Source organism: Symphalangus syndactylus, chromosome 2, assembly GCF_028878055.3.
Source record: "Symphalangus syndactylus isolate Jambi chromosome 2, NHGRI_mSymSyn1-v2.1_pri, whole genome shotgun sequence".
Taxonomy (NCBI): Eukaryota; Metazoa; Chordata; class Mammalia; order Primates; family Hylobatidae; genus Symphalangus; species Symphalangus syndactylus.
In genome coordinates, this window is record NC_072424.2 from 131,624,884 (window position 1) to 131,634,055 (window position 9,172).

Below are 9,172 nucleotides of genomic sequence, written 5' to 3' on the forward strand. Positions count from 1 at the left end.
AAAGCAACCTGTATCAATTGGTTGCTCCTTGATCCAACATCACTGGAGAGCTCTGCTACGCACATGCTTCCAGCTCTCGCTGTACATAGTAACAGATCACACTGCTCCACTGATACATAGGGCCTCTCTTCCCTTCCCAGGTCTGGCACACATCACCAAGTTGTGCTGCCATTTAACCTCTGTTTTGGTCTGACTGTGAGGAAAAGTGGTAGGAGTAAATCCTAATTGGGAACAAGCATTATTCTATAAGACATCTACCTCATCTGCAATCTATTTATGATCCTCAAGCAAAGGCAAGGATAGGAGGATGGGTTAGAGGGAGTTACCTTCTAAAAAGGGGGAGTTGGCCAATTCTACAGGCCCAGAAAAATAGGAATAATTTGTGTGTTCAAGGTTGAGCTGATCCCAAATCTCAAGGTCTCACTCTTTATTAGGGCCCTAAACTTGGTTAAAAAAAAAAATCCATCAGGTCTCAGAATTCAATCTTTTCTGGATGTCCACTACTCTTATGATTATGTTCTGATCAGGGTCCTTTATCTTTTTGCCCTCTGGTAAGAAGGCAAAATATGAGATTCTCCAGTTGTTGTGGGGTTTATTGTTTTTAATGTTGCCTATAATAGGTAATTGATCACCCTGAGCCTGTAATTATATCTTTTCAACAAATCAGTGGAGCTCTAGTAACCTAATAGCATGGTCCTTATAGTTTTCCCTTTTCTCTCTTGAGAACCAAAAATAACGCATCTGTCAATGCATCTCCTTCCACAGGTATCCGGTCACAGTTCATTACCGGTGAAAATTTTAACAGTCACATGACTGCAACATGCCAGGAGCAATTCAAACACCACCCGCCACCACTGATAGGGTCCTAGTGCCATATAGCTGGCAAGTGATCCATCTCCCAAATTCCATTTTAGATTCTGCTTCCTAGAACTGATACCATTACCTGCCTTCACCTGCCTTTGAGGCAGAGAATTGTGTGCTGAAATATATTGAGATCTCAGGAGGTACAGCTGCAAGGAAGTAAAAGCAGAGGGATTGGGCAGAGGAAAATTCTGACCTACAATGCAGTTGCCACTGAGACCTCAGACAAACTTAAGATCTGGAAATGGGAAGATCCTTCAGCGTTGTCTCAAATAGGTATGAGGTGGAGCCTTAGCATTTTCACTTTCATTGTTGGCCACAGGATGCCCCCTGCAAGCAGGGACAACCTTGACCAATATAGTTCCCATAGGCTGAGGGCAATTTGCAGTGGAGGACACAGCTGCCAACCATCAGCAAGTGGGAGATGGGTGCATGGGCTCTGAAAAGAGAAACAGGGTGGAATATTGCAATACCCACTAAATTAATTCTCATCCTTCGTATTTAAGCTCAATCATCACTCTGTCTGGGAAGTGTCCCATGACCTTGACCCATCCTCCTCCCCTGCCATACACCACACACTCTCAAACTAGGTCAGATCTCCTTATTACATACCTTCTTCATTTCCTGCACTATTCTTCTTATAACTTATTCCACTTTTAGTTATAGGTTCATTGGTGTGATTATTTGATTAAAATCTTTCTTCACCATTAAATTGTAAGCTTCTAAAGGGAGAGACTGTAATACTTTTGTCCACCCTTGAACCTCCAGTGCCTAGCAGAGGATCTGTTATATATTAGTGCTCATTCGATACTTATTTCAATGAATATTACATTGGTGAATGACTATCATAGATGATGTACATAGCTCACTGTAACAATGACATTATATAGTAAACTCTCCTCAATGGATATTGTAAAGAATGGATTTCTGCAAGGAAGTATAGCGGCTTTCCTCTCAGAGTATTATATTTCTGGACAAAATTTGCATCTTCAGAGAGAATGAGACAGCAACCTAACTAGTAAGAGTGTCTTGGTAACTTCTGAAATCAATATTATATCTGATTACCTAGTATTATATTTTAAAAGAGCATGTACTGACAACACCAAATGCTGCAAAAGGATATGGCAGCAAGAACTCTCCTTCACTGCTGGTGGGAATGCAAGATGACTCAGCCACTTTGGAAGACAGTTTGGCAGTTTCGTACAAAACTAAACAGTCTTATCACACATTCCAACAATTGTGCTCTTTTCACTTTCCTCAAATTGGTTGAAAATGTCCACAAAAAAAAAATCCTGCACACAGATGCTTACAGCAGTTTTATTCATAATTGCCAAAACTGGAAAGTAACCAGGATGTCCTCCAATAGGTGAATGGATAACTAAACTGTGGTACACCCAAAAGGGGAAATAGTATTCAGCACTAAGAAGAAATTACCTATCAATCCATAAAAAAAAAAAAAAAACCATGGGAGAAACTTAAATGTGCATTACTAAACAAAAGAAGAAAGTCATCTGAAAAGGCTATGTACTGCAGGATTCCGACTCGATGATACTCTGAGAAAGGCAAAACAATGGAGACAGTAAAAAGATCAGTGATTGCCAGGAGTTTAGAGGAGAGAGGACTGAGTAGGTGGAGCACAGAGGATTTTTAGGGCAATGAAACTACTCTGTATGATAGTGTAATGGTGGATACACATCATCGTACATTTGTCCAAACCCATAGAGCATACAAGTGAACTCTAATGTAAACTATGGACTTTGGGTGATGATGTGCCAATGTACATTTATCAATTGAACAAATGTGTCAGTCTGGTGGTGATTTCTTTTTTAAGTTCAATTATTTTAAATTCTGGGGCACATATGCAGAATGTGCAGATTTGTTACACAGGTAAACGTGAGCCATGGTGGTTTGCTGCACAGATAATCCCATCACCCAAGTATTAAGCCCAGCATCCACTAGCTATTCTTCCTGACCCTCTCCCTCCTTCCATGCCCCACCCTCTAACAGGCCTCAGTGTGTGTGTTGTTTCCCTCAATGTGTCCGTGTGTTCTCATAATTTAATTCCCACTTACAAGTGAGAACATGCAGTATTCGGTTTTCTGTTCCTGAGTTAGCTTGCTAAGGATAATGGCCTCCAACTCCATTTATGTTACTGCAAAGGACATGATCTCATTCCTTTTTATAGCTGCATAGTATTCCACGGTGTAAATGTAGTCTGATGATGATGTTAATAGTCTAGATGGCTGTGCATGTGTAGGGCCACGGAGTATATGGGAAATCTCAGCACAGTTTGCTCAATGTTGCTATGCGCATAAAACCACCCTAAACAAATAAAAACTGTTTTCTAAAAACAGTTGTGTAAATGAAAAGAAAGTACATACAAAACTTGTTTGCCTTGTATGACATGAAATTTACATTTTAGTTCCATGTTATTTGATTATTGTGATGGTTAAAATACTGAGTGTCAACTTGATTGGATTGAAGGATGCAAACTATTGATCCTGGGTGTGTCTGTGAGGGTGTTGCCAAAGGAGATTAACATTTGGGTCAGTGAGCTGGGAAAGGGAGATCCACCTTTAATTTGGGTGGGCACCATCTAATCAGGTGCCAGTGCAACTAGGATATAAAGCAGGCAGAAAAACATGAAAAGACTAGACTGGCTTAGGCTCCCAGCCTATGGTCCTTCTGTGCTGGATGCTTCCTGCCCTCCAACATGAACATCAGACTTCAAGTTCCTCAGTTTTGGGACTCAAACTGGCTTCCTTGCACCTCAGCTTGCAAACAGCCTATTGTGGGACCTTATGATTGCATGAGTTTACTCCTTAATAAACTCCCCTTTATGTATATATCTATCCTATTAGTTTTGTCCCTCTAGAGAACCCTAATTATGATGTTGATGAAATCATTAGTTGCTTTTAGACCATTAAGAGGTTTACGATGATATTTCAAGAGATACAAACAAGAAAGCTTGGTTATAAATTGTTTTGTTCTGTGGGAACATTTTAGAGGAGAAACTTCTTGAGATAGAATTCACCTCAATATACCTCATGAGGATCATACTTCCATTTTAAATATCTGTCACAAGAGACACAGTTTTGCATCTCTTATTCGTAAATCATTAATTTCCAGAGACTGTTGCTTCTAACAATGGTTCTGTGTTTGTCTTCCATAAAGGTAAGAGATTTGTGAAAAGAACATTGATCTGCGCGTCAATATCATGCTTTGTCGCCCTGAATTATATGGTCATGTTTAAAGATTACTGTGGATTATGCACATCACTAAAGGAAACTGGCAACTGGACCTGCCAAGGGTTCTGTTGTGTAATGTCATCTCACCTTCCCAATCGTAGTGAGTCATAATGAATGATCAAATGAGCCACAGCTCAGAATCTCCTGGAGGATCTAATAAACAAGGCACGAAGCTCCATATGCTGTCCTGCCACTCATATCCCCTTTTTTAACATGAGAGTTAGTATTTGCTGGAAGTTATAAAACTGAAAGCATACTTTTCCAATAAACACATGCATAGCATGAGCTGTGTACTCATTGTTGTAAGTGCTTTACAAACATTTAATAGGTGGGTTTTGGACGCTATAATTGTAAAGACAGCTTTCATATCATAAGACATCCAGGATAAAATGGAGTTGCTGATCATCTCCAAGTTAATCAGTTGCCAAGTTATTCCCCCAAGAAGCTCTCAGTGCCAGGACCCCTGGAAGTATCTCCAGTGTTGCCCTCTTAGGTGACCTTGTGTCTGAATCTCCTGACACTCAGCAAATTCACCATGTGAAGGTAACAGCAGGCTTCCTCTGATTTCACAGCTGCTCAGATTGCGCTATCTTGTGGCTGTACCACAGTTCATATGATACAAACTTAGACTCACAAACTGTGCCCGCTTGCAGGCTAAATTATAAGTGTCTGAATATGTAGGACTGATAAGTGTCCTGGGAACCCTGACTGTGTTTTGATATTTTTGTGTTACTATTCCATGTTCCATGTTTCAACAAATTAGAGGGACATTAACATCAATGCTGCATACTTCCAGCCCCCCCAAAACAAGAATCGTCTTTTCTAAAAGTTTTTGTATTTTTCTGTTTTCTCTGCTACTCAACAAAGTATAATCATTCTGACCTCTCTGTTTTAAATTAATGGTGTTATCGTTAAGTCCGGGATACTGTACCATCACATATGAGCCAGTTATAGGCTAATAATCATATCCCAGATATTACTGCCCTTCATTGGGTTTTAATTTTAGCATTGACTTCATAGTGGTGGCATATTCGTACAATCTTGTTTTATTAAACTCTCTTGAGGCATGAGTTAGCTTATTAAAATTTTGTAGCTCTGGAGTTGCTATCCCTAGTTTCTCCCACACCAGCAAGTGATGTGCAGCTGTGGCCAAAATCAGTCTGTGAAATAGCAAAGCTTCTGAAATATCGAAGTTTTTCTGTGGCCTGAATTAGCTTTTCAAAAATATTTTGTGCAGAGCATATAATTTTCCTTTGTTCCATGACATTAATGGATTGCTTGGTCTGTAAACTACTTTCCTTATTTAATACAAATACCCCTTCAATCGAAATTACCTGACTTTGACTAATGATACGCCAAAAGAAATAAGACTTCACTGCAGCTTAAATGAGTGTGTGCATTCATTTATCCTCTAGTTGTTTTCACTGTACAGTGCTCTGCTTATTTATTCAAAAATAAAAACAGATGGCGTACTTGCTTCTGCTTCAGGCTCTACCAGCAGTTCTTTGTCGATTGCATAAAAGTTGTCTGCAAGTACATCTTTATAAAGGAAAAAAGTAGCGAAGGTGTCCAATGACCCTTAAATTATTGTGGGAATTTAACCCTCTACATACAGGCTCACAGAGTGAGTAGAGGAAGTGTCGAAGCTTTTCAGCCAACTATTCAGTCTGATTTGTGGCTTGAACTTCATCATATTTTCACACCAATTCAACTCAGTGAGTTATTTCATAGGAGTTAATAACAGGCAATATACAAGATTAAAACACTTATCTCTGAGCTTAAATAATATAGTACTCTGAAAAATGACTGATTTCTCTAACACTGAAGTGAAAGTTTTTTAAAGCATTGATTATAAACTGTAACAATGTCTAACTGCACGCCTTCAAATATAAGTAACTTTCCCTTAATTAACTAACCTTATTGCTAATGTGGAAATGAGTGATTTTCAACGACTGTCCTCAGCTGAGTTCCAGCTTCCCGAGTTGGAGATGTTAATGACATGAATTATATTTGACTCAATAATCACCACATCAAGTATAGAGCTGTCTAGTCATACAGAAGAAATTATTTATAAGCAGGCAGGTTATTCCATGCCCCCATAATATTTCCTGTGGGTTGCTATCGTTGTTCTGGTTTGCTAAAAACTTTTTAGAATTTGCCTTTCTTTCACCTGGTACTATAGTCTACCATCCAAATAGTTGTTTCCGGATACGTTATTTCACCACCTTATTGGTACTTATTTTAATAAAAGGCAGTTACATGTTTTAGCTTTCTGATGCTTCTCTGATGCCACAAGTTGGTATTTTTAAAAGACCTAATTTTCTTCAAAGCCAGTAATATTCTGCTAACTCTAAAACTGGCTCACTAAGGCCTGATGTTCTTACTCTTCTAGGAGTTAGAGATAAAAGTGAATGGCTTCTTAGTTGCAGCTCAATTCCAGCAAGTCCCCTAGCAAATGTTAGGAAAACTAGAATTTATTGGATGATATCTGAGGATGCATACATTACTCCAGCTCTAGAAGTACGTCAAATCTGATGTAGTCCTAACTTTATTCTCACCAGAGAATTGATTATCATCCTTAAGGTATCAAAAATGGGTGCTGATGGCACCACCACTTCGGAAAGCCGTTTGGCAGTTCCTCACAATGGTAAGCAGACAGTAACCTTGTGACCCAGCAATTTTACTCCTAGGTACACAAGAGAAGAAAGAACATGTGTCCACACAAAAACTTTAGACATGCATTATTCCTAACAGCCATAAAGCAGAAACAACCCAAATAGCCACAAACCGATGAGCAAATGAACAAAATGTGGTATAGCCACACAATGATTGAAAACGAAACAATATATGATACGCTGTAAAACATGGCTGAAACTTCAAAACATTTTGCTAAATAGAAAATAAAATAGTCACACAGGAACATGTACTGCATGATTCTGTTTATATGAAGGGTCCAGAATACATGGCTCTATAGGGGTAGAAAATAGACTACTGCTTGCTTAGAGCTTCGGGAAGCAGAAGAGTAGGCACTAAGGGGGAAAGGGGAGTGACTGCTAATGGGCGTATGAGAGTTTTTTTTGGAGAGTGATAAAAATGACCTAAAATTAATTGTGATAATGGTTGTACAACTCTGCTAACATACCAAAAATCACTGAAATGCATGCTTCAAATGGGTGAGTTTTAGCATACATTTCTATTTCGTTATTAAAAATGAGTGCCATTTATTGTGTTTACTACGAGTCAAATATTATGATATATATATGTGTGTGTATATATACTTAATTCTCTGAACAATCATTTTTAGGCAAGAAAACCAAAGTCAGAGATGTTAAGTGACTCACTGAGACTCATACAACCAGAAATTAAAATAACAAGTTGATTTGACTCACAAGAAAGCTGTATCATATGGTCATCAAGATGCTGCTGTGGCCGGGTGCAGTGGCTCACGCCTCTAATCCCAGCATTTTGGGAGGCCGAGGCGGGCGGATCACGAGGTTAGGAGATAGAGACTATCCTGGTTAATACGGTGAAATCCCGTCTCTACTAAAAATACAAAAAATTAGCCAGCTCTTGTGGCAGGGGCCTGTAGTCCCAGCTACTTAGGAGGCTGAGGCAGGAGAATGACGGGAACCCCTGAGGCGGAGCTTGCAGTGAGCCAAGATCCCGCCACTGCACTCCAGCCTGGGCGACAAAGCGAGACTCCATCTCAAAATAAAGAAAAAAAGCTGCTGTGTCCAGAATTGGTGGGTTCTTGGTCTCGCTAACTTAAAGAATAAAGCTGCGGACCCTCGCGGTGTGTTACAGTTCTTAAAAGATAGTGTTTCCGGAGTTTGTTCCTTCAGATGTTCAGATGTGTCCGGAGTTTCTTCCTTCTGGTGGGTTCGTGGTCTCGCTGACTTCAGGAATGAAGCTGCAGACCTTCCCAGTGAGTGCTACAGCTCTTAAAGCCGGCGTGTCAGTTGTTCGTCCCTCCAGGGGGGTTTGCGGTCTCGCTGGCTTCAGGAGTAAAGCTGCAAACCTTTGCGGTGAATGTTACAGCTCTTAAAGGCGCCGTGTCCGGAGTTGTTAGTTCCTCCCAGTGGATTCTTCGTCTCGATGGCTTCAGGAGTGAAGCTGCAGACCTTCCCGGTGAGTGTTACCGCACATAAACGTGGTGTGGACCCAAAGGGCGGGCAACAGCAAGATTTAGCATGAAAACCAAAAGAACAAACATTCCACAGCATTGGAATGGACCCAAGCTGAGTATTGCTGTTGGCTACGGCAGCCTCCTTTTATTCCCTTATCTGATCCCACCCACATCCTGATGATTGGTCATTTTACGGAGAGCTGATTGGTCCATTTTACAGAGAGCTGATTGGTTTGTTTTGACAGGGTGCTGATTGATACGTTTGCAAACCTTGGGCTGGACACAGAGTGCTGATTGGTGCATTTACAATCCTCTAGCTAGACATTAAGGTTCTCCAAGTCCCCACCAGATTACCTAGATACAGAGTACTGATTGGTGCATCCACAAACCCCAAGTTAGACACAGAGTGCTGATTGGTGCATTTACAATCCTCTAGCTAGACATAAAAGTTCTCCAAGTCCCCACTAGATTAGCTAGACACAGAGCACTGATGGATGCCTTTAGAAACCTTGAGCTAGACACAGGGTGCTGATTGGTGCATTTACAATCCTTTAGCTAGACATAAAAGTTCTCCAAGACCCCACCCCACTCAAGAGCCCACCTGGCTTTGCCTAGTGGGTCCCGCGCGGGGGCCATAGGTGGAGCTGCCTGCCAGTGCTTCACCAGGCGCCTGCACTCCTCAGCCCATAGGCGGTCAGTGGGACTAGGCACTGCTGAGCAGGGGGCGGCACCCATCAGGGAGGCTCTGGCCACACGGGAGCCCGCGGGGGGGCGGAGGCGGGGGCTGGGGCGGTGGGGCTCGGGCATGGCGGGTTGCAGGTCCCCCGAGCCCTGTCTCGTGGGGAGGTGGCTGAGGCCTGGCGAGAATTTGAGCTCGGCGGGGGCGGGGTGGCAATGCTCAGGGACCTGGCGCACTCTCTGCAGCTGCTGGTCCCGG